The following is a 26,244-nucleotide window of genomic DNA, read 5'->3' as shown; positions in this document are numbered from 1 at the left end:
TAACAACAGTAATAACAAGCCGAGCTTTGTGGTGACACAAGCTTTTAATGCCAGCACTCGGGAGACAGGAGGCAGTGACAGGCGGATATCGGTAAGTTCAGGGCACCTTGACCTGCAGAGCAGTTCTGGTTCCGCCAGAGCTGCATGGCTGAGACCCTGTCTCAGAAAAGAAGGAAAAGGAAACACAGGAGAGCTGAGCGTCCTGCGGATTCTGTCCCCCTCTCTCTGAGGAGATCCAGAGGAGGCTGGCTAGATGGCAGGGATGCTGTGTGCTGTACCAAAGTCCAAACTCTCAATGCATCGCCGTCTCTAGTTCATAGCTAACTCCAAACCCACCCCATAGATAGATGACCTGTTCGCTGGAAACGTGTTGCAGGACCTTGTGAAGCCTGGGCATTCGTGTCCGGAATTCACCGCAGTGGGATAACCTGGGAACGGAAGCGTAAAGCATTGTGAAGTGGTGTCCTTGTCTCATCAGAACCATCGTATAAGATGGGGGGATAGAGACGGGCTGTGTGGATGGAGACGTAGCTTGTCCTCAGCACTGATCCCCCAAATCAGACATGGTTTGTCTCTGTCTGTCTGTCTTTCTGTCTGTCTGTCTTTTTCCAGGAAAGCTCTTAGAAGAAGCCACCCACTGCCGATAGAACTGGGTGGTCTGCTGATTCTGAGGCGACCTCCTCATGGGCTGCATTTGGTGCGGCGCTGAGTTTCCCATCCTCTTTGTGCCGTTGCCATCAGAGTCTTGAGCATCCCTCTGACGATCCAGACAGCCCACCCATCCATCTCTCTAGGTCTCCTTTTAAAACATTGCATTTATTTATTTATTTCTGTGCCTGTGAGGGTGTCTCCAGGCTGTTGTACATAGATGGAGGTCAGAGGGCAACTTCCAGGTGTCAGTTTTCTCCTTCTGCCCGAGGTGGTTCTGAGATTTGAACTCAGATCATCAAGCTTGACAGCAAGTGCCTTTATCTACCAAGCTATCTTACTGGCTCCAGGCATCCTTAAGGACGGGACATCTGGCTGCCGGCAGTAGCGTCATCCACAGAGGTCCATTGGATGTCACAGTCACCTGGGACTGTCCCTCTAATCTTTCCAGTTTAGAATCTCTCTGAATATGTCTCATGGGGTTGAAAGACCATGACCCTGCCTTTCTTCTTCTTCCTTTGCCTTTGGCAGATACCACTGATTGATCATCAGGGTTCTTAGTCTGACCGAGCTCAGCTACAGGCCCTGATTGTGTTTGGCCTGTGAGACTGCATCTGTGTTCCCATTGGGCCTTCCACCTTTCTTCTCTCGTTAGCATGTATGGCCTGCAGAATCTCTCGGTGTGGGGGGTCACCCCCTCACTTATGTGTTGTCTGTGCTTGCGTGTACATAGTGCCCTTGTGATATAGAAGTCAGAGAACAATTTTTGGGAGTAGCTCTCTCCTTCCACCATGTGTGTTAAAATCAAATCCCTTCACCGCACCATCCTGCTAGTGAACTCAGGCCATCTGGCTTGGCGGCAAGCGCCGTCTTTCCCTGAGCCATCCCACTGGCCCATTTACCATTTCTGCACCAGCTCCCAAACCATGTGTTTGACCATTCCAAAGACAGCTCTTCTGTTAAAAGGATTGCATTCTACGTTTTAGAAGTTCTGAGTCCCAGACTCTCTTAGGGTTTCAGTCGCTATGAAGAGACATCACGATCATGGTAGCTCTTACAAAGGAAACACATATCATTGAGATGGCTTACGTTCCAGAGATTCAGCCCATTATCATTGTGGTGTGAAGCGGTGGCACGCAGGCAGACATGAAGCGGAGAAGGAGTTGAGAGTCGTACATCTTGATCCGCAGATAAGAGAAAGTGAAATGAACTGGGCGCATGTTGAGCATAGGAGACCTCAAAGCGCCCCCCCCCCCCCCGCCCCAGTGATACACTTCCTCTAACAAGTCATATCTGTTTCATCAAACCATTCCCTGTGCCGCCATAAGGGGGCCAATTACAATTGCATTCGAACTGCCACAGTCTGTCTGCCGCGTTCCGTGACGTCACTGTTTCTTAGCCACAAGAATGAGAGCATTTCCCATCTCTACGTTCTCCCACCGCATCTCGCGCACTCTCGGAACCCTTGTTGGTCTCTGCATCCCCTTGGCCGCCTCTCCCTTCTGCTGTTCCATCAGTTCCCTTTTCTTTCTCCTCTGACTTTAGTCTTCCCCTGTTTCCACAAATCCTCTCCACCCCTTCAACCTCTCCTAACCTGAGAAAATAGACAACAATCAGAGCCTTCTCGCTTCATCTTCACAGCTATGGCTCCTTCCCACCTCTGTCCCCTTGAAGCCATCAGCTTCTGGGGAGTACGGAAGAACCAAGTCACTGCCCCAGCCTTGATGGCAGGGCATCCACCCAGTAGCAGGGCAGTGGAGCCACCCACAGGGACAATCGGATTCCCTCCCTTCAGGCGTAGCCTGGCCTTCCTGGTGGCTTCAGGAGCCCTGGCAGGCATCTCACTCAGACACCTGGCTAATCATCCTCAAGGCTGCTTTGAGAACTTGTTTTCCCCAGATATAGCTGGGCAGTCACACTCCCCTGGCTCTGTCCCCTCTTCCCTTCCCAGCTGCTTCCCTCCCAGGGCTCTGCCACTGTCCACATGCGCAGATGCCCACCCTGCTCTTCCCCCGTGTCTTGCCCTAGCCGCATCTCTGGAGTGTCCTCCATGTTCCCCTCTCCTAACATTGAGCTCAGGGGCTTCACCTCACAACCCCACCAGCGCTCCCCAGAGCCAGGAGTGGTCTTCTCAGTTTTTGAGGCACATGTAGTATTTTTTGAGCCTCTGGGAAACACTGCTCTTGTTTCTGCTGCTAGTTCTACCCCAGCCTTTGGTGACCATGAGGAAGAGAACATATCTGTTGTTGTTGCTTTAGAGACTCATGGAGCCCAGGCTAGCCTTGGACTTGTTGTGCAGCTACGAGCTTGTTCTTCCCATCTCTTCCTCCCAGGGGCTGGAATTACAGATGCGCACCATCATGTCTGATTTGGAACACGCTTTTGTTTTATCCACGGTCCAGCCCTGCTCCATCATGCAGGGGTAACGCTGCTACTGTGGGTCCTGTCATGTGAGTCTTCATGTTCATGAGGTTCATTGCTCCGAACTGAAGGTCCTACATACACAGAGCCCCACCGCACACACAGCAAACCCTCGTACGTTTTTAGAGACACTCCGTACGGTTTTGTTGTTTTGGTCACCAAATCTGTAACACATCGTCGCCATTTTAACCATTTGGTTGCCTCAACAGCATCTGCCACCTCAACATCATTTCCAGAATTTTTTAAGGGATGTTGGTGTGTAATTCAGTCCCCCGCAGACATGCACGAAGCCAGAGCAGCAGCTGTCACACTATGGAAGAGGAGACCTCTCCCTCAGCTCCCCGTGGTATTCAACCATAGACGGTTGATGAATGTGGGCTGGGGGGGGAGACCCTCCAGTGAGACAGTCGTCCAGAGTCACCCACGCTCCTGCAGGTAGCCCCGTTAAATGCATTTGCCTACCATGGTGGACTTAGGTAGAACCATTTCTTTGTAGGCTCTCCAGAAAAAAATCAGACAGCTGCCATGAGCAAGCAGTAACTTCTTGTTCCTTGACTCCAGCCCCTGCCCTGATAACTGGATTATTATTATTATTTTTTTGGGTTAGCATTCAAAGTAATGGGTTTCATCATGGCCTCTTCATACATGAAGACCGTCATTCTGTTCTTCTGTGTCCCCTCTCTATCCAGACAGCTCCCTTTCTTCCCCAGTTCATCTCACCTTCTGCTTCCCTCTTACATGTTTTCTGGTACCCTCTCTACTTCCAGATCCCTTGAGAATTCCTTTCCTCTAATGACCCCTCTCTGATAACTTCCCTATGAATTTGCCCGTTCACCTTATTTAATATTAATCTAGTTCTTATTTCACCTATCACGGTGTTTTCAGGGTTCACCCTGTGGCCCATATCAGTGCTGCATTTTTTTTTTTAATGGGTGAGTACTGTTTAGTTGTATAGATATACCACATTATTGGAAAATATTTACTTATTTTTATTTTGTGTGTGTGTGTGTGTATGTATGGGTGTTTTGCTTGATGGGTGTTTTACTTGTGTGTATGTCTGTGCACCATGTGCTTGCATTACCCATGGTGGCCAGAAGAGGGCGTCATATCCTCTGGAACTAGACTTACAGACAGTTGAGCAGCCATGGAGGTTCTGGGAGTCAACCCCGGCTCCTCGGCAGCCAGTGCTCTTAGCCACAGCTCCATCTCTCTGGCCCTAGTTCTACCACAGTTGGTCTCTCTGTTCAGTTGATGGTCACAGGTCCCATTGTCTCTTCACCTTTCGGTTACGCAAATAATGCTATAGTATTCAATGACACAAATATTATAAATCTTGTTGCATCTCCGCTTGCTGTTCTCTTGGAACATATCTGGAATGGAGCTGCCTGACTCTGTCACAGTACGATATTTAGCTTTATTTAGGGAACCAGTGTAGAATTTAACTAACTTTGGTAAAATCAGAGCATAGCCACAAAGCTTAGGAAAATTTCCTTTTTTTTTTTTTTTTTTTTTTTTTTTTAAGGATTAGGAATCTGGTGTGCCTGGGTCTACCCCACTGTAGGGATTTGATTTTGGGCACAGTAGAGCCTGCTTTGTGGAGCTGGCTCTGGTCTCCTATTCAGCCAGTAGAAGACACTGGTGTTCAGATGATGGCCCAGCAGGTAAAGGTGTGTTTGCCACCCACCCTAACAGTCTGAGTTCTCTGCCTAAGACCTGCAGAGTGGAAGGAGAAACTCAATTCCTACTGGCTGTCCTCTGCCCTCCACACACGTGACATCACACACACACACAGACTCACACACACGTGTGCACACAGGCTCACACACGCAGGCCCGCACGCAGACACTGGCCTTTCTCGGGCCCGGTACCCGCTGCTCCTCTTCCTTCAGGAGGTCTCAGGTGTTTTGCAGTTTCTTCCTCTTGCCCGTATTTGCACTCTGTTGTTATTTCCCACACTCTATTCCTTTCCTCGTTAGGGCTGGAGCTGTCTAAGGTCTGGGCCCCGACCTTGTCCTTCTCTGATTTACCCAGGACCGATACGTACTTGTTGGTTTGTTAAGTTTTGGATAGAGTAGCTGAGGTTAGGCAGAGCTAACCGGTGGTCACAGCTGACTGAATTAACTATCACAAGACTGCATCGTGCGCGAGCATGGCAAGAAGCAGAAAAGCAAAGAGGGGAAATGATCATAGGAACCGAGGGACGGGCTAACCACTTCCTCTTTTGAAGTATGTTTTCATTACTGTTCATTAAAGTTAGCTTCTACTCGCCCCCCCCCCCCCCGCCTTTTGTTTTCAAGGCAGAGTTTCTCTGTGTAGACCAGGCTGTCCTGGAACTCACTTTGTAGACCAGGCTGTCCTAGAACTTGGAGATCCACCTGCCTCTGCCTCCCGAGTTCTGGGATTAAAGGTGTGCACCACCACCGCCCAGATTGTCTTTCCGTCCCCCCCTCCCTTCCTTTATTGCATGCTGGTGAGCAAACCCAAGCCTTTGCCTTCCCTCCACCGTCACCCTGTATCTCTCTTGCAGTCCCTTTCTGTCCCCCATCTGTTTCTGATTTCCATTTCTCTTCATATGAGGCCCTCGGTCAGCTGGTGTGGTGGCTTTCTCTTGCAATCCCAACACTTAGAATCCCAACACTTAGAAGAAGCTGAGATGAGAGGAGTTCCGGGATTGGGGTGCTATATAGTGAACTCCCCACCAGTCAAGGCTAAAGAGTGAGAACCAAAAAGAACCAAACACAATAGTGTGTGGGAATATAGCTCAGTTGGTAGAATTCAAGGTCATCCTTGCCTAGTAGAAGTTCAAGGTCATCCTCAGTTATGTAATAAGCCAACCCGGGATGCTTGAGACCCTGTCCAAAAACAGGACCTTCCATCTTATTAGGTCAGGGCCTACCCCAATTAAGTATGACTTCATTTTAATTTGATTGCATCTTCAAAGACCCTTGTCCAAACCAGGCCACATTTGTAAGTACCTGTGGAAGGAAGGTTTGATTCAACCCAGTCACAGGCCGAGCAAGCACCCCTGCAGGCAAGTTCGTAGTGAGATTCTGGCCTGCCGAGTCCTTAGCTGGTCCTCAGGTGGGCTCCAGGTTTGAGAATCCATGGCGACAAAACCTGACTGCATCACATCCTTTTTAGCCGACTTCTGAGCCCCTTCCTGGCGGGCTGCCTTAACTGACGGGTAGCTCATCTAGACCCGTCTGGCCACCAGGACGCTCCTGGGCACGATTCTATTGAGTATCTGCTTCCAGACGCGCTTCAAGAGAAGGTGAATTTCTGACTCTTTGATAAGACACGCGCACTGCTTTGAGCACTCTCTCCTGCCAACTGCTGAGGTTATTTTAGAGGCGGCAGTTGAGTTGACCCAGAAATAATTCCTCCTTTGAAATGCCCACCACCCATTGCTAGCCACTGGGACTTTGATTCAGCCTTGCATTGTGCAGCTCCTCCTCAATTGTCTTTTAAAGAGGTATTTTCATTATGTGTGTTTATGTGTCTGTCTGTGTACGGGTCTGTGCATGTGTGTACAGGTACCCGAGGAGACTCGAACTGTCACATTTCCCTGGCCGTGAGCCACCTGGCATGGGTGCTAGAAACTGAACTCAGGTTCTCTGCAAGAGAAGTATGTGCTCTTAATCACTGAGCTATCTGCCAGCCCCTTCTCTTTAGTTTTAACTCTGGCCTTTTTATCAAAATTCACCTTCTATGTTAAATGATTCCATATATATGTATATATATTATAGTATATATAGTAGGATATATATAGATGTGCTATATATAGATATATATCCTACTTCAGACACAGAATGCTCTTATGTATATGCATATCATTCTATTAAGCCAACTGCCTGATAATTGTAGGGTATTTTCAGATAATCACTCTTAGACTTTTCTGGAGGAAAGTGCAGGCTTCTTACATGGTGACGGCGTGGCCCATTTGCTGCTGCCTGCTTTCCTGAAGATGCAGGGGGCAGTGGAAGTCGGGGGTGGGACTTCAGGTCCCTTTGATTGTGCATGCTCTGCCGTTGTTATTGTTCTTCCTGGTCCTCCTCCTCTTCATCCTGGTTAAATCTGGAAGTAACGCAGCTCCTAGCCCTGTCCCGGGGATCTGCTCCAAGTAGGCAGCACCCATGATCCCGTCTTCTTGGGGTGGGTGCAGTCAAGGGTGGACTTCACAACCTGCTTCTATTTTCTGCCCCCCTTCGCTACAGATTTTTTTCATGGGCACCATGGTGGCAGAGGAGGCAGTTCTGTTCTTTTTAGCAGTTGGAGAAAGACTTATCAGAGGTGAGGAGACATGTGTACACAGCAGGAGTCCAGAGAGGAAGAGGGACAGAGCAGAGGGGGACTCAAGAAGCCTAAGCCTTATAGCGCCATTTCTAGTTGGCCTTGGTCAGATATTAGGGGGCGAAAACTGAGAGATCAGAGAAGCAGAGCAGCCAGCCGCTAGTTCTCACCTCTACGAAATCCTCAGCCCGAAGAGGCCATCCTGTCTCTACAAGTCCTCAGCCTGAATCTCCTGTCTCCTCCCGCCTTCTATTCCACTCACCGTCCAGCCTTTCCACTTCCTGTCTCCACCTCCCAAGTGCTGGGATTAAAAGTGGGAGCCACAGCCACTTGACTCTGTTTTTCTTTTAGACTGATCCACTCTCCGGTAGCCCAGGATGGCCTGGAGCTCACAGAGATCCGGCTGCCTCTGTCTCTCCTGGGTGCTGGGATTAAAAAGTGTGTGCCACCATTGTCTGAGTGCTATGGCTAACTAGTGTGCCCAGCTCCGCACTCTGATCTTCAGGCAAGATTTATTTGTTTAGCACAAGCAAAATATCACCCCAAAGCCTCTCTGTAGTCGTCTCCAGTCTGTGTCTCTGAAGTTGGCTACAGTGATTTTCAATGCGCTCTGTTCATAGAAGGGTGGGAAGACATATTTAGGCAGCAGTGGAGGCTCTTCAGAGGATGGGGAGAGGCTGGTGTGACCCTAGAGGGGACAGCGGAAGTTGGGGTAGGTGCAGCTGGTACAGGGGCCCTCTTTGTGCTGTGAACAAAGAAGAGACTGGTGAACGCTAAGTGAAATAGTGACTCTGTATATGACCTTGTATATGAGTGGAGGCCAAGATCAAAGCAACAGCCACACGAGGCTGATGGTGGCAATTGGAAAACCCCAACAGAGCCACCTGCATGCTAGCAACTTTGCGTGCATGCAAGTAGTACCGCTAGCTGCCCTGCATTCCTGCCCTAGGGGGCGCAGCAACACATTCTTCCTCTCGGCCTGGTGCCAGATTTCTGTCTGGGTGAGTATGGGTAGTGTGCGCCTAGCATCCCAGCACTTGGAAAATGGAGGCAAGAGGATCAGAAGTTCTGGGCAGCCTCAGCTACATGAGACCCTGACTCAAAAACAAACCGACTAAGCACACACATAGAACAAGCCCCTCGATTTACCTCGAGGCTTTGTTTTACAGTGAAGCGACTCACACAATGGCTTTACAAGTAGTTAGTGTCCTGCGGTGTGGTTAACACGCTGTATAGAGCTGCAGTGATGTTGTGCCGGGTGGGAGAACCCTTCTCATTAAAGCATAGGAACAAGAGGGGCAGAAGGACCCCAGTCCACTCGGGGGTCCGCTTGCCGTGGGCCGTACAACCTGAAATCGACTTTATTGTACTTCTGGACAGGGTGGCTTGAGAAGGACCGTAGACCCCTGAGCTCCAGCCAGAAGCGCTCCTGACCCTCCCCGCCCCCCGGCAAAGCCAGGCTGCATTTTAGAAGGCTATCTATTCAAAAAGAGACTCTACGAAGAGTGCTGTTTCCTTTGTTCCTTTGGATCAGAGTTTGATCTCCTCAGCACGTCCAAGTTGTTTTTAGCTCCAGCCAGGATTGATTTATGCCTTCTCTCAGTAGGCCGTGTTCCCAGTGGGGGTGGGGAGGCCTCCACCTTCAGTACTGCATCAGCCACTAAGCTCCTGGGAACACACACATTCAGTAGCTGCTGCCACTCTTGCAGTGTTTGTTTCTAGCCTCTTGGATGTTTTCTTGTCCTTCTCCTATGGCAAGTTTTCATTTTCCCATCCTTTAAAAAAATGTGTTCACTTTGTGAAATGAATGACTTGTTTTGTAGCTCATTTCTTCCAAGGAGAGAATACTGGAAGGTATTTGCAAATTGTTTTTAAAAGATGCTGAGTAGGGCCTGGGATGTGGCTCAGTTCACAGTGTTTACCCGATTTGCACAAAGCCCCCGGACTCAGTTCCCAGAAGAGAATAAACCAGATGTGGTGGCAAACATCTGCAGTGCCTGTGCTCAGGAGGTCGAGACACAAGAACCAGAAATTCAAGGCCATCCGTGGCTGTATATCCAATTCAGGCCAGCCTGGGATACTTGATTCTTGCCTCAAGAGCACCAAACTCACAAGAATCTCTGAGTAGCTGGGCAGTGGTGGCGCATGCCTTTAATCCCAGCACTCGGGAGGCAGAGGCAGGAGGATCTCTGTGAATTCATGGCCAGCCTGGTCTACAAGAGCTAGTTCCAGGACAGCTAGGAAAACTCGAAACCCTGTCTCGAAAAAGCAAAAACAAAAGAATCTCTGCATAGACTGCCAGGGAAGGAAGATTCCAGTAACGGTTTCCAGAATATCACTGATTCCCAGACTCCCTTAGGCCAAGCAATACTAAGACCAAGGCTTCTTCCTGTTGACCAATGGGTTTCTCAGCCCTGTGGGTCGTGACCCTTTCGACAAACCCCCATCTCTAAACATATTTCCATTGCGATTCATAAGAATAGCACAATTACGGTTATGAAGTTGCAATGGAAATAATGTTATGGTTCATGATCACCTCAACACGAGGAACTGTATTTAAGGGTCCCAGCATTAGGACGGGTGAGAACCTCTGCTGTAGACAGTGCAGCTCTGAGCCCAACTTCCGCTGTCTGTGGCAGCTCCACCAGACTGCAGGAATCCACTGTGTTAATTACTTTTCTCATTTTTGTCACCAAATGTCTGACAAGAAAGAAGAGAGGAGGCATTTTGGGAGGGCTTACAGTTTGAGGGGACACCTTCCATCTGGTGGGGGAGGCCTGGCATCAGGAGCTTGAGGTCCCCCAATTTAGATACAGAGGGTAGGCAGAAAGTGGAGCTAATTTGCCCTCCTTTCTCTGCCCCCCCCAGTTGAGGCTCCACATCCCAAAGGTTCCACACCCCAGCACCACCAGCGGGGGCTAAGCACTAGCCCATGAGCCTGTGGGGAACACTTCACGCCACAGTGCCCACCGACACTCCCATGCGACTTGGAGTGTGAGTGAAGAGTTGACTGTGCCTCCGTGGTCTCCAGACCTGATTCTTCTTAAAGTCCTGGAGACAGAGTGGGGTCTTGGTAGGTAGGCCTGCAGTCACTGGTCTGTTGGCCACAGCTGCTGAAGCCGGCTTGGCTACCAAGGGCTCTTGCGTCCCGCGGGGCCGCGTTGAAACGAGAGGTAACAGAAATGCCAGCCCAGCCCATGTTGCAGTCGCTCTCAGGACTTCTTGTACCACTTGGGCAGGCACGTCTCGGGAACAGGTGTCCCTAGATTAGAGAGCGCGGTGCCTGGGAACATCTGGAGGGCTATAAGCAACACTTACTGTGTTAGGGAACATAACAGGCGCAGAAGACTGAGACGTAAACTTCTGCGGAAGTAGTCACACGTTGCTTAGTGACGGGGCCGGGTTCTGAGAAACCTGTCCGTGGGCGATTTCATCGCTGCACGGACATCGCATATTGCACGCGCGCTAACCGAGATACGGAGGATGTCACTAGGCAACAGGATCTCAGGGGACCACTGTCCTGTTTCAGTCCACGGTTGACTGAAAGCAGCTTCTCTCAGAACCCGACCGTAATCCAGGTTAAGTCAGGCATATGTTGCAATGATGTAGCGGGTAAGACGGGAGGCAGCCTGTGTTTCCCGGGAACACTTAGAGAGGTGACCGACCTTGGGAAGGTTCAGCCCCTGGGGCAGATGCTCTGAGCGCCCTCAACTCCATCCTTTCATGCCTTCTCCTTCCTCTTTCCTCCTTTTCTAGTTCCGCACTCCCTGGAGAAGCTGAAGCCCATGACAAAGGATCTTGCCTGGGTCAGTAGAGCGAACCGAGTTAGCCGTGTTTAATGCTCACAAAGAGAGCGCAGAAGCCCTGAGGCTGGAATACTTTCCTTTAATCGGTTCACAGGGCCTGAACAAGAATTGGCGGATGCCAATGGGAGGGGCCCTGTGAGAGGAGAAGCGGCACACTACAGAATTTCAAGGTTCCCCACAAGGAATTTATTGATCCCAAGGGGAAGGTGTCTTTACCTGTTTCTTGCTACTATAACAGAATAATATAACAGAATTCGCTACTCAGACCGAATAATATCTATCGCTCTGTATCTATTTCTCATAGTTCTGGAGGCTAGGAAGTCCCATGGCATGGTACTGGCTTCTGAATTAATGACTGAATATCCGTGTCATAACATAGCTGAAATTGTGGCGTAGCAAGGGGACAAAGGTCCTCAAGTTCAGGTCCCTTTTCCCCTTCTTTCTATTCTCTCCCCAAATCCTTGTATATTGATATATTTGACAACCAGGGCTACACAGAAAAACCCTGTCTCAACACAGACAACTGAAATAGTAATAATAAAATCGGCCCAGAGATGTTGCTCAGTTGGTAGAATGCTCATCTAGCCTGTGTGAAGTCTGAGGTTTAATCCCCAGCAACACATAGGGGAATGGTGGTGGTATAGACTTCTAATCCCAGCACTTGAAAGGAAGACAGAAGAATCAGAAGTTCAAGTCCCCCGCCCCCACCCTACATTGGGAACTCAAGGACTACATGAGACCATATTTCCAAAGGAGAAAAAGAAGCTGGTGTGAGTAAAGATAGAGGGAGGGAAGAAGGGAGGAAGAGAGAGAGAGAGAGAGAGAGAGAGAGAATGAATTGAGTTACCAACCCCCTCACACTCCCTTCTTACATAACCTGTTGTGGCCAGAGGGAACCAATTTTCCAGTCTGCCTCAGCCCAGGTTACCTGGCTGCTGGCCTGATCCTCGAGTGAATGGACTCACATTTCCATCTTCTCTTGTGACCGGTTCCTTTTGTTCAATACCATGTTTTCAGAGTCTATGTCCCTCACCAAGAACCTAACTGTTTTTGTTGAGACACGCTAGCCTCCACCTCAAAGCAATCCTCCTGCCTCAGCCTCATGAGTGATAGGCATGAGCCACCACACCTGGGTAATATTTAGACTTTCTTAGCTAAACGTTGTGAATCTCTCAGAAATTCCTCATGCCTTGTTCTCCTGGAGACTCCCAGAAGCAAACGGAAATGCTGGCATTCCCATGGATGCCCGTGGTGCTGGAGGATCGTCTTTTCCAGTCAGTTCATGATCACCAGTGCTGCAAGGCCAAGGGTCGGTCTCCTTCCTTTTCCCCTTTCCCCTCTCCCCTTCCTCCCGCCCCACCCCTTCCCTTCCTTCTCCCTTTCCTATAACTGGAGATCAAACACAGGGCCTCATTTCCTCCACAGATCCACTAGGAACTCTAGACAGTTTATGGAATATTATAGATGCATGTTTTAGAGGGAGAGGGCTTCAGGTACAATGATCCCTCAGATTAAATAACCATGTTTATCGATCCCAAGAACCAGTTGGCTGGCACTAATGTTCTGCATTGAGTGGAACTGGTGTCCTTGGTCTTAGAAAGCAAAGGTAGTAACAGAAGCTACTGTGCCCCAGAACCACTTCTGCATCTGGTCTCTGCAGGTGAGATCCCATCAAGAGCCATTAAAAGCATGGCCTGCATAGAGTCCGGTTTCAACATAACTCCAGTCTGGGTCCCATTGTGTTTAGCTGGCTTGCTTTCTAAATGCTGTAGCTAAAAATGTACAAAAGGGAAAGAGAAATCAGAAACCTAAGAGCTGCGGCTGCTGTAACCTGGCTCGCAGGCCTGGTTCTCATAATCCAGTAGATGGAAACACAGCCCTGTGCCTGACAGCTCAGAGGGCCAAGTGGCTCTGCTGAGTGACCCAGGTCCACCCAGGTGGACCCTGGTACTCGCGTCACCTGAGAAAGGAGGGAGGCCGAGTCTTTCTACCTTCCTAGGTCTGAGCCATTCACTCACACACAATAATATTAGGTTACACATTCCCTCAGTGCCCTGACGACAACTGAAGCCAAAGGCTTTCATTACAGACTGGCTGGTGGTGGCGAAGGAGCCGGCTTTCATTCCTGATGAGCAGCAGGTCTTGCTGGGTTTGCCTTTTGTTTTACTTCAGTATGAGGGAGCTCAGGAGCCTGCACAGGCTAAGCAAGTGCTTTCCAACCCCTTTTATTCATTCATTCATTTATTTTATTTTATTTTATTTTTTTGAGACAGGATTTCTCTTTGTAGCCTTCTGTGGCTGTCCTAGAACTTGCTCTAGGACAAGTTTGAGGCTGGCCCCAAACTCAGAGATCTGCCTGCCTCTACTTCCCAAGTGCTGGGATTAAAGCTACCACTGCCTGACTTATTTCTATATTTTTAAATTAAAAGTTATTTTATTGATGTGTCCGCTTTTACTCGCGGGTAAAAACACTTGCTGTGTAGCCTGTGTCAAGGTGGAACCTCCACAAAGTTGTCCTTTGACCTCCATATGCAGTCTGTGCCACATTTACCCACCCCACAAGAATAAATAAAAATCAATTTATTATTATTGCTATTATTTTATGGGGTGGGGACAGGCCTCACTATGCAGCTCTGGCTGACCTGGTACTCACCATGTCGGTCAGTATGGGCTACACTTTTAATCCCAACACTTTGAAGGCAGATGCAGGCAGATCTCTTTTGAGTTTGAAGCCAGCCAAACCATACTGAGCTCTAGGCCCTGAACAAATTATTACTGTGTGATGTGACCATGCACTTGCCATGTGGAGGTCAGAGGACAACTTTCAGAAGTCTGTTGTCTCCTTCTATTGTGGGTTCCAGGGATCAAACTCAGGTTTTCCTGGGCTTGTACAGTAGGCACTGACCTGTCGGTCAGCTTAATTCTTCTTTTTCTTTTTTGAGACAGGGTCTCATTATGAGGCTCTGGCTGCCCTAGAACTCACTATGTAGTCCAGGCTGGCCTCGAACTCACAGAGCTCCACCTGCCTTTGTCTCCTAAACGGGATTAAAATGTATGTGCACCACCGGGCAGTGGTGGTGCATGCGCCCTTAATCCCAGCACTTGGGAGGCAGAGACAGGTGGATCCATCCGTGAGTTCAAGGCTAGCCTGGTCTACAAAGTGTGTACCAGGACTGTTGTACAAAGAAACAAAAACAAAAACAAAAACAAAAACAAAAACAAAAACAAAATAAACAACAAAAAAAGGCTGTCCATGCGGCACCATGACTGACCTGAGCCTCCTGCCTCCACCCGAGTGTGGAGATCACAAATGTGCATCTCCAGGCCGACTGTAGTTATTTTTATTCTTTCATGTGTATGAATGTTTTTCCTGCCTGTTTGTGTACACCATGTGTGTGCCTGGTGCCCTTGGAGAGCAGAAGGTGTCAGATCCCCTGGAACTAGAGTTACAGACAGTTGTGAGCTGCCATATGGGAGCTGGGAATAGAACCTGGGTCTTTTGCAAGAGCAGCCAGTGCTCTTAACTGCTGAGCCAACTCTTCAGTGTTTGTTTGTTTTAATGAAACAGAATTAGAGATTTTATTTAAAGGTTTTTTAGTATATGTTTAAACATGAGGGTTCAGAGAAAGACAGGTGCTCAGCAGAAAAGTGGGCACAGCTGAGCATAGGATGGGCTTCTAAGGACAAGTGGCTTGTTTTTATTTTTGAACTATAGGCCTACTAAGTTGCCAAGACTGGTCTTGAACGCACACTTTTCTTGCCTCTGCCCGAATGCCTGGGTTTTAAAAATTGTGTGTGTGTGTGTGTGTGTGTGTGTGCGCGTGCATGTGTGCATGTGTGTGTGTGCGTGTGCGTGTGTGTGTGCGTGTGTATGTGTGCGTGTGCGTGTGTGTGTGTGTGTGCGCGTGTGTGCGCATGTGTATTACTGTGTGTATGTCTATGCATCGTGTGCGTACCTGGGGAGGCCAGAAGAGGACATCAGATCCCCTGCAACTGGAGTTACAGAGTTGCCGATGTGAGTGGGGAATTGAACCTAGGTTCTCTGGAAGAGAAGCCGCCCCCCACCCCTCGACAAGGTTTCTTTGTGTAGCCCTGACTGCTCCAGAACTTGCTCTGTACACCAGGCCAGCCTTGAACCCGGAGAGCTGCCAGCTCTGTCTCACTAGATTTAAATGCATACACAGCCATGCGTGGTCTGAAGCAGTGCTCTAAGGCATGAACCCCTGTCCTTAAGCACAGTGACATAGGGCTCTGTGCCCAGCTGACTCTGCCTGCAGCAGCAGCAGCAGCAGCAGCAGCAGAAGCTCCGGGAGCTTGTTAGAAATGCAGAGACCCCGGGACTGTGGCAGCCTAGAATCCCAGTACTTGGGAGATAGAAGCAGGAAGACCGGGAATTCGAAGCCTGCCTTGGCTACAGGGAGAGCTCAGAGCAGCCTGGGCTACCTGAGACCAGCCTGGGCTACCTGAGACCAGCCTGGGCTACCTGAGACCAGCCTGGGCTACCTGAGACTCTGTCTCAAATGAAAAAAGAAAGAACTCTCAGCACCGCTCTAGGTCAGCTGAAACACAGTCTGCGCTTGTGGGTTTTTGTTTGTTTGTTTTGTTTTGTTTTGTTTTTTAGTAAGCATTGTTTTTATTCATCTTAGATTTTAAGCTGCGCTTTGTCTTCAGAAGCTTTTAAAAAGAAAAGCGAATTAGGTCCACTTGGATGTCCACTGATTTCTTTTTATGAGAGTTGTATGACGCTGGCAGGTCCTAGCGAAGCTCTGCAGTAATCTCTACCTCGACTTTCCATTCTGCAGCTTTCTTTTGAACCTGTTCTCTAGTTGAGGGTTTGTGTAAAGAATAGACTGCTGCTCTTGCCGTTCCCAAAGCAGTCTTCAGAAAAGCCGTATCTGTAGCTTTATTATTTTTGGTTCCAAAGGGAGGATTCATAATTATGGTAACAAATAATTTGGACATTCTGTTACATAACGCGCACACATCACACTGAATCATACCCATGTTTGTTAATCAAACTCTTCCACGTCCCGAGTAAATATTTCCAGTGCGTCTTCGTCTATGTCAGATCCCACACAGCCCTGCTCCTAACACCGCAGCCCCGATGCTAAGTACTTCACAACCACATCCTAGATCTGCAACCACTTTATCTTCAATGTCATCATATGTATTACGGATTGTATACAGCATGCATGCTCGCGGAGATCGCCGCTCTGGGCAGTGGGGAGATGCAGGATTACATGATGAAGCAAACCTGACAGTCCTCGCGGGCCCTCCCTGCAGCGCCGGAAGCGCCAGCGCGCGCACCCACAATCTGCCTTTTAATAGTCAAAAATCTCCAGGGGATCCCCAGTTGGTGGCACCTTGGCGTTTGAGATGTGCCCCTGGAGCGTCACCTACAACCTTTCTTTAGCCCGTGCCTACATCTGTGCTGTGACCCCTCTTAAAACCCAGGGACCACCAGAGAAACCCCCTCATCCTGGGGAGGGGGAGCAAGCTCAGAAGAGTGATTAGGGTGGGGGAAGAGACTCAGCACTTGGTTCTAGAAGAAGACAGACTCAGGCCTGTGATGGAGGCCCTACCTGGAGGGGCCCTTGACTAATGACCCACAGGATCCCCATGAGCCCAGGCTGGGGCTTAAACACTGTCTATGAACCTGCTTAGGACTTGTCCCTTTTCCTCCAAGTCCCACTGGGGCATCTATAAGCAAGGCTGGGATGAGGAACAAAGGCCCTCTTTCCATCGGCCCTGCCCACTTTACAACCTTTAGTTCCGTGCACTCGTCACTCGATGTTTTAGCATACAGCTCTCCCCGGTGTTTTCATACCCTTCTAGATTCCTGCCAGGGAAGTTTTGGCTAACCCAGAGTTAGCTCCATCTGCCCATCTGTTGCTTCAGCCCCTTTTCCAACTGGGCAACGTAACATAGTCACAGATCCCAGGGGTTCAGATGGGGACATCATGTTTGTTAAACGACGTAGCAGAAGTTAAATAATGGCCTCTTGTCTCTCTGTCTCTCTCCTTTATTCTGATGGGTAGGGTTGTAGAGGGAGGAGCTTATAGCAATTTTGTTGGAGGGGGTGTTCCAGTATATGAACCAACTGGATCCTAAGTGAGTGCCCCAGATGCAATTTTAGAAAACAAAATAGCTTTTGCAGTGTGAAGAAAACTGAACTTTCCAAACATCAACCATGGGAGCTGCCCTGTCACTGTATTCAAGCTAATCAGGACCATGTCTAAGTGTATTTCCAAAGTGGCTTTTTAAAAAATCGCAATAGTGGGGGGGAAAGATTGGAAAGTTCAAAATATAGATGCTCAAATGTCACCACTGCTACCACCAGAGAAGATGCTTCCTCCGTTTCCAGGCCCAGGGAGGCAGAGCCTGCTGGATTGACAGCCTCACCTGCAACTGCTTTCTCCTCGCCGGTCTGTCACAGTCTCTGCTGTTGTGGAGTCTGGTTATCTGAGTCAGAGGAGGCAGAAAAGGACCCATTCCTATAATCCACAGTAACACAAGACCCCAGCTTCCGAGTCCCACAGGTTACAACAAGACAGCTGCTGTCCCAACTCTCCTTTTGTGATGCACTCTGAACACATGGACGTGTCAAGGGTTCTTAAGAGTTAGCTGGGTTAGAAGTTGTAATCATACTGAGCTTAGCAGGCTACCATGAGAAAATTTAATCAAAGGGAAGGTGCCAGACAGAATAAAGCTGACTTGCGAAGTTGAAGCAGAGTCAAGAGCACACAGGGGCTTCAGAGGGGAGGGCCAGTGGTTGTAGCGACTGAGGGGGTGGTGCAGGAGGATCAAGAAAGACCACCCCTGTCACCCCCTTCACAATCCCTGAGTGGCAGCCATGACTGGCGAAACTGGAAAAGGAACACGATCCGGGCATAGTGGTGCCTACCTGTGATCCTCGCACCCAGTCATTGGAGACAGGAGATTGGTGTTTTAAACCTAACCTGAGCCTTGAAGCCAGATCCTGTTGCAAAAGCAAAAGCAAAGGAGGAGGTAGTAGGCCCGGTGGCACATGTCTGTCACCCCAACACTGTAGGAGCACACGAATAAAGCAGTCCCACACTAGCTCAGAACTGAGTGATAAAGGGTTCTTCATTTAAGGGGGACTCAGAGATCACAGTCCTCTGCACAAAAGGAATAGAAGGAACAGACAGAAACCAGGAGCCGGGGGGCGGGGGCTCATGAGTGCCACTAGGCCACGCTCAACTCCGGTCCAGTTTCTCAAAGGCCATTGGCTGAAGGAGATTCCACAGCACAACACCTGAGAGAGAGAGGCAGGAGGATCAAGAATGCAAAATTACTCTCAGATATACACCAAATTTTTGATTTGCATGGGCTACATAAGACTCTATTCTATTCCAGAAAAGGGACTCGGAGGAATGTGGATACACAGGGGAAATGCCATGTGGCTGTGACCACAGAGGCCAAGACTGAGAGAGGCTTCGTGAAGCCAAAGCCACTGACAACGAGCCAGTCCTCCAGAGCTCATTGACAGATGCACACTTTCTCCCTCACAGCCCACAGAAGCCAGCCTTGCAGATACCTTGACTTCAGGCTTGCAGAACTGAGAAAGTAAACTTTTGTTGTTCTAAGCCCCCCAGTTGGTGCTATCTCGGCGTGGTGGTCCTGCCGATCTAATATGGCCACCTCGGGTTTTACTAATGTATGAGTTCACTGTCTTATGTCCCAGTACATGGGAGCTGACTTTAATATTATTTTTAAAAACAGTAAATGTATGTTTTATATACATAGATCATTTGACAATAACAAAGCTTGCACTTTGAGGCTAAATTCAAGTTGTATACATTTAGTCATGGGATCAAGGTCACAGCAGGGGGATATTGTAATGGTTTAAGTAAAATGCTGCAGGTTCCCCAAGGAGCATAGCGGCACAAACGCTGCAAGTCCCTGAGTGGCGGCAGTGGGCAGTGCGCCATGAGACCACGCCGCAAATCTCTGAGCGGGCACGAAGGCAGCCGGGTCCCAGTCAGGAAGTCACATGGCAGGTAAGACACCGAGATGGATAGGCACGCCATGCAGAGTGAAGTTAAATATTTATTTAGTGGGTTATGGAAGGGGAGAAGGGGGAAGAGCAGATATTTCCATACCACAAACATCAGACAGGAACAAATGTTGTAAGGAGGGCCCACTTGTTTGTCCCGGCCGCCCAGAACTGAAATAACCACACAGAAATTGTATTAATTAAAATCACTGCTTGGCCCATTAGCTCTAACTTCTTATTTGCTAACTCTTACATAATAATTTAACACAAATCTATTTGTGTATCACCACAAGGTCGTAACCTACCAGCAAAGTTCCAGCACATCTATCTCTGGCGGCAGATCCATGGTATCTCTTGACTCCGCCCTTCTTTCTCCCAGTATTCAGTTCTGTCTTACCTGCTTACCTAAGTTCTGCCCTATCAATAGGCCAAGGCAGTTTTTAATTCATTAATGGTATTCAAGCATACAGAGGTAAATCCCACATCAAACAAAGAAACCAGCTATGCCAGGATGTGACCAGCAGCCAACTTTCTTAGGTTTCCCCCAAGATGACACTCACAAATAAGCAGGAAGTAGTCTTGAGAATCTGCCGCCCCAATTTCTTTAACCTCTTGTGCCTAACCTCCCGCCTTTTTATCATAAAAAAAAGTGATGGGAATGTAATGGTCTGTCCTGTCCCTTTAAGAGACAAGCCACGCACACTAGCTCCCCATCCCCTGAGGCAAGCTGATCTTCAGAGTCTTCTCTCTCTCTCTCCTCTCTCTCTCTCTCTCTCTCTCTCTCTCTCTCTCTCTCTCTCTCTCCTTTCTCTTTATCTCTCTCTCTCTCTCTCCCCCTCTCTCTCTTTCTCTCTCTCTCTCAGAGGCAGCTTCTGTCTCTCCCTTCACCCCACTTCTCCCCTCCCCCCTCTGTTTCTCTCTTTCTCTGTATCTCTCTCTGCTCTTTCCCCCTTCTCCCCTTCCCCTCCATAACCCACTAAATAAATATCCAGCTTCACTCTGCATGGCATGCCTATCCATCTCGGTCCTGTCTGGGACCCGGCTGCCTTTGTGGCCTGCCATGGTCTCAGGACCCACTGCCTGCTGCCCGCCACCGCTCAGGGACCTACGGCGTGATCTCATGGCCTACTGCCCACTGCTGCCACTCAGGGATCTGCAACATTTTTAACATTGGTGCCATCGGACTCAGTAGGCCCTTCCACCCCTCTCCTAGGGTTGGGATCCAGAACCGGTTTTTGTTTTTTTTTTTCACATCAACCACGTGTTCCATCTGCCTGAGTGCTGACCTCTACAGATGTCAACACGTAGGAATGTGGGTCATGGGTAAGGACTTTCTAAGGACACAGCTGTGATGGTAAATTTTAGTTGTTGACAGGATTTAGAGTCACCTAAGAGATAAACCTCAGGTCATTTCTGCAAGGACATTTATTAACCCAGCCTAATATAGGCAGTGCCATGCTATGGGGTGGGGTCCTAGAGGGAATAAGGTGGAAGCTAGTTGCCTGTCTCTATCAGCATCCCCCACTGCAGATGTGATGTGCTCAACTGCTTCAGAACTCCTGCTGCCATGCCTTCCCCACCATGATGGACTGCACCTTCCAACTGTGAGTCACAATAAACCCTTCCTTGCTGTTGTCGGGCAGTGAGGAAAGTCACCAATGCAACATCAAAGAGTGAAGCTCCTGGGCTCTTCTTCAAAGCAAATGTTTTTTAAGTTACTGTGGACCAGACAGCATCCTGTGCAATGGCCGTGGAAGATGAGACATGCTTCCTCCCCAGGCCCACAGGGAAGGTTCTGGATAGGGAGTCCACGTAAAGCTGTCCACAGGTTGAGATTTGTAAACATTCCTTAGAAAGTTCTAATAGCCTTACTGGCCTGCGTTGTGGAGACAGGAGCCCTACTGGCCCGCGTGGGTGGAGACAGGAGCCCTACTGGCCCGCGTGAGTGGAGACAGGAGCCCCACTGACCCGCGTGGGTGGAGACAGGAGTCCTACTGGCCTGCATCATGGAGACAGGAGCCCTACTGACCTGCGTGGGTAGAGACAGGAGTCCTACTGGCCTGCATCGTGGAGACAGGAGTCATACTGACCCGCGTGGGTGGGGACAGGAGCCCTACTAGCTCGCGTGGGTGAAGACAGGAGCCCGACTGGCCTGCATTGTGGAGACAGGAGCTATACTGGCCTGCATCATGAGGCAGCTTGGGGGAGGGTTTATTCTGGTTCGTGGTGTCAGACCACAGTCCTGGGCCCAATGGTGAGGGAGAACATCATCAGCAGGTAAAAAACAGAGAAAGAACCCGGGACCTGGTCAAATGCAGCCTTCCAGGGACCAACCTCTCACAGCTAGGTCCTACCTCTGACAGTGACCACTACCTCCCCAAATAGAGTCATCAGCTGGGAAGAAGCATCCAGCAGATGAACGTCCCCAGGACCCGTCATGTTCAGACCCAAACAGTCGTGAACGACTTGGAGCTTCCAGGAAGAAGGGTAGCCCAGAGCAGGTCTCTCAAGGAAGTAGTGAACCACAAAATCAGCAGCAGACACAAAACAAGGTCCACCCATCATGATATCACATGGGGCTTCATCTCCCCCCCCCCACCTCCTTCCAAGCCCTGCTGGTGCAGGAACACTGACCCCGGGACTGCTACCCCCTCTCAGTCAGAAATGTCAGGGCAATGCAGAATTTCCAAATTATTTATTTAGCTTTAGATTTCTTTATTTCATTCTATATGTACTTCAGGCTCATATGTTTGTCTGTGTATTGTGTGCACCCCAGAACTGGAGTTATGGACAGTTGTGAGCCACCACGCAAGTGCTCGGGGTGCAAGCTGTATGTATCCTCTGGAAGAGCAAGTGTTCTTAACCACTGAGCCATCCCTCCAGCCCCTTCTATTTATTTTTATTTATTATTTTACTCCGCTTAGTTCCCCGCTTTGTAGTTAGAGGTAGTAACAGTTTTTCCCCAAACTTCTCAACTATAGATTTTACCTGAACTGGGAAATAAAAACAAGCTGGGAATGGCAGCACACCTGTCCAATCCCAGCACTTGGGGGGACAGGCGGGAGGACCAGGAGTTCAGGCCAGTCGGGACGACACTAGACACCGTGTCCACAAACAGAAGTAACCCAGGTCCGGTGGCTCAGACCTGTAATTTCAGCACTCAGTAGACTGCGGCAGGAGGATCAAGAGTTCAAGACCTGCCCTCACAGGGGAAGTAAGACAGGAGGAACCTGGGACTCCCTGGTCAGCAAGCTTAGCCAGATCAGTGAGCTAGTCCCAAGGAGAGACCCTGTCTGAAAAAACAAGGTGGTAACAAACCTAAACTTCTTGAGGAACAGCATCCAAGGTGACCTCATGCTTGACAGGCATGAACATATGCATCCACCCTTGCATCTACACACACAAAAACATTCACCCATCCACCCCCACACACACGCACACACACCAGGGTTGTAATAGCTCAGTGATAGAACACTTGCCTAGCATGCTGGAGAGACCCTAGGTTCAATCTCTAAAACCTCAAAAACAAATGAAGTAACTATTAAACACACCATAGAGTCACCCTAAACAACATGACATTGGTTCTGCTTATAAGAAAGAAATGCTGGGGCTGGAGAGATGGCTCAGAGGTTAAGAGCATTGCCTGCTCTTCCAAAGGTCCTGAGTTCAATTCCCAGCAACCACATGGGGGCTCACAACCATCTGTAATGGGGTCTGGTGCCCTCTTCTGGCCTGCAGGCATACACATAGATAGAATATTGTATACATAATAAATAAATAAATATTTAAAAAAAAGAAAGAAAGAAAGAAAGAAATGCTGGTAGGCGGCTTTAGTGATTCAGAGCTCTGGCCACCCTTCTAGAGGACCTGGGTTCTATCCCAGCACTCAAACAGTTACAGTGGCTTACAACCACCTGGAACTCTGGTTGCTGCCTACTTCTGGTTCTGCAAGAACTGTCACATGTAGTGCATAGACATACATGCAGGCAACCCAAACACATAGAACAAGAATAAAGGGCTGGGGAGATGGCTCAGAGGTTAAGAGCACTGGCTGCTCTTCCAGAGGTCCAGAGTTCAATTCCCAGCAACCACATGGTGGCTCACAACCATTTATAATGAGATTTGGTGCCCTGTTTTGGCACGTGGGCATACATCCCAGAATATTATACACATAACAAATAAATTTTTAAAAAAGAACAAGAATAAAAATAAAGAAATCTTAAAAAAAAGGGGGGGGGAGACAGTGAAATGCACTTTGGGAAGTGGGTAGAAGTGCAAAGTTTCTCTCTCTCTCTCTCTCTCTCTCTCTCTCTCTCTCTCTCTCCCTCCCTCCTCCTCCTCTCTTCCTCCTCCTCCTCCTCTCTCTCTCTCTCTCTCTCCCTCCCTCCCTACTCCTCCTCCTCCTCCTCGTCCTCCTCATCCTCCTCCTCCTCCTCCTCCTCCTTCTTCTTCTTCTTCTTCCTCTCTCTCTCTCTCTCTCTCTCTCTCTCTCTCTCTCTCTCTCTCTCTCCCCTCAAGCTGTATTAAGTTCTTTTTAATGGAGAGCCTGGTAAAATGATATAACTCCTTTAGAAGGTGGGCCGCCCTGCAGCTGCAGCCAAGCTGTAAACTGGACCAGAGAAAGGTTAGTAGAGCGCCAGGTCCTGTGACCAGGGCTGATGATCCCAGGGAGGGTGTTTGGAATGACTTCAGCGCTAACTGCTGAGGAGACCCGGGTTCGGAAAAATAACATCATGGGACCTTTTTATATGGCCCGCTGGTGTCGTGATGTACTGTGAGCATTCTAGCATTTTCCTAGCTTTCTGCTCTCCGCACAGGAAAGGGAGGCTTGGAGGGGCGCTCAGATGCTTACGCACCAGGGCTTCTCTGGAGAAATGATAAACAGACAGTTAAGGAACTCTTCCGCTACAACCAGGAAACAAAGCAACCTTTAAATGCTTCGCATGTAAGATGCCCTCATTTCCAAAGTGCCACAGCTGTGTATAACCCGAAAGATAACTTTTTTTTCTCTCCAAGGAATGATTAAGCAGAGTTGGTTGGGGTTTTTTGCTGTTGCTTGTTTGTTTGTTTTTTAATATTAGTCTGTAATGCTCATTCCTGGCCTGGTGTCAGATATCATTAATCAATCAAGGCAGTTTACCTTCCCTGTGCCCACCCCCAGCCCCAGTCTAGATGACAGCACAGAATCCTCAGCAGTATAGATCCCTGCCGTCTCCTGTGACCGCATCAGAACAGGCAGGCGGGCTGAGCCAGCTTGAGGCATCTGGCTGGGGTGGCCCGAGTCAGCTCAGCCACTCAGGCTTCGGACCGTCGCCCTGTCCGTGAAAGGCAGATAATAATAGCACTTATCTCACGGCACTAATTAAATCAGTTACTGTGCCCACAGTGCTCAGAAAATAGTCAAACTTTTTTTTTTTTTTCTGAAATAGCTGGGTGTGACCCTGTAGACCAACGACGAGGAAGCTGAAACAGGCTAATCACTAGTTTGAAAGCCTGAACTGCATAGTGAAGGCCAAGACGGTGTTCCGCCACCTCCTCCCAAAGTGAAAGATCTTTACTGCTTAGTCCTGCAAGAAACCGTGGGTTGAGATTTAGTAGTGGTGAGGGCTGAGGGTGCAGCTCAGGTCCCTGGTTTGATCTCTAGCGCTGAATGCCTAAACTGGGCGTGGTGGTGCTGGTTTGTAACCTCCGCTCTCAGGAACTGAAGGCGGGAGGGTCAGAAGTTGATGGTCAAGCCAGAGGTGGTGGCACACGCTTTGGGTCACAGCATTTAGAAGGCAGCTGGTCCGGGTGGTGGTGGCACATGGCTTTAATTCTAGCTCTTGGAAGGCAGAGGCAGGCGGATCTCTGTGAGTTCGAGGCCAGCCTGGTCTACAAGAGCTAGTTCCAGGACAGGCTCCAAAGCTACAGAGACACCTTGTCTCAGAAAAACAAAAAAACAAAACAAAATAACAACAACAAAAAAAAGAAGGCAGCTGGATCTCTATAAGTTGAATGTCAGCCTGGTCTACTCTTGAGTTCAGGGCCAGTTAGAGCTATATAATAGGATCCTGCCTCAAAACTAATTGAATAAGGTTCTAAGGAGATGGCTCAGAGGTTAAGGACATTGCCTGTTCTTCCAGAGGTCCTGAGTTCAATCCCCAGCACCCACATGGTGGTTCACAACCATCTATAATGAGATCTGATGCCCTCTTCTGGCCTGCAAGGCTAACGGGCAGACAGAACACCATATACATAATAAATATATAAATCATTTAAATAAATGAGCAAATAGAAAATGAAGAAAACAATGAAAGATATAATAGAGAAATATTTCTGGACCTGAAAACAGGTGTCTCTAAAAGTCCTAAATGAATAAAAAGACCTTCCCCTTATTCTAACATTCCTAGGTCACAGGGACAAAGGGGAAATAGAAGTATACAAAGAAACAGTCATACTGGACTTTTAACTTAGAATGTAATACCTGGTCTAGCTGTCAATCAGTGTAATGATAAAACAAAGATTTTTCTCTTTTTAAAATATAGTGGCTTGAAAAATGCCCTTCTATTGGGCTGGCGAGACTCAATGGGGAGGAACACTCATTGCTCTTGCAGAGGGCCTCGGTTTTGGTTCCCAGCACCAACATGGTGGCTCACAAGCACCTGTAACCCCAGTTTCAAGGGATCCCACAGGCACGAACATGGCGCACATAGATGCATACAAGCCAGACATTCATACAGTAAAGTAAAATAAGTCTAAAATAAACTAAATATGTCTGTGAATAGATAATTTTCAGGTTTGGAGATGGCTCAACAGGTTACCTCCCTAGTGAGTTCCATCCCTGGGACTTACCTGGTGGAGGGAGCAAGCAGTCCTGGCCTGCACACCCACACACATAGACATTTACACATGTGCACAAAACAAAGATGTAATGACTATAAAACATAAAATAGATAATCCTTAAAAATGGTAAAATTATTACTTATAATAATTATATACATAATATAAAATGAGCAAAGTTCATATGTAAGATGTTATAATTTAAAGGAGATCTCAAAGAGGCACAGATTTGTGTGGAATAAA

The 26,244-nt window shown here is 48.7% G+C and overlaps 1 long non-coding RNA gene and 1 pseudogene across 1 annotated transcript; one reads left to right on the top strand and one right to left on the bottom strand.

The window, feature by feature from the left end:
• Positions 1-10,542: 10,542 nt before the first annotated feature.
• On the top strand, positions 10,543-11,439 carry LOC146889537 (uncharacterized). Its single transcript, XR_014999896.2, has 2 exons — positions 10,543-10,937; positions 11,116-11,439. It is a non-coding gene; the product is annotated as an uncharacterized LOC146889537 (long non-coding RNA).
• Positions 11,440-15,832: 4,393 nt separating this feature from the next.
• On the bottom strand, positions 15,833-21,621 carry LOC146889536 (rRNA N(6)-adenosine-methyltransferase METTL5 pseudogene; annotated as a pseudogene).
• Positions 21,622-26,244: the final 4,623 nt, after the last annotated feature.

The sequence above is a fragment of the Myodes glareolus genome, chromosome 25, assembly GCF_982192425.1.
Source record: "Myodes glareolus chromosome 25, mMyoGla1.1, whole genome shotgun sequence".
Lineage (NCBI taxonomy): Eukaryota > Metazoa > Chordata > Mammalia > Rodentia > Cricetidae > Myodes > Myodes glareolus.
This window is presented reverse-complemented; position numbering and strand designations above follow the sequence as displayed.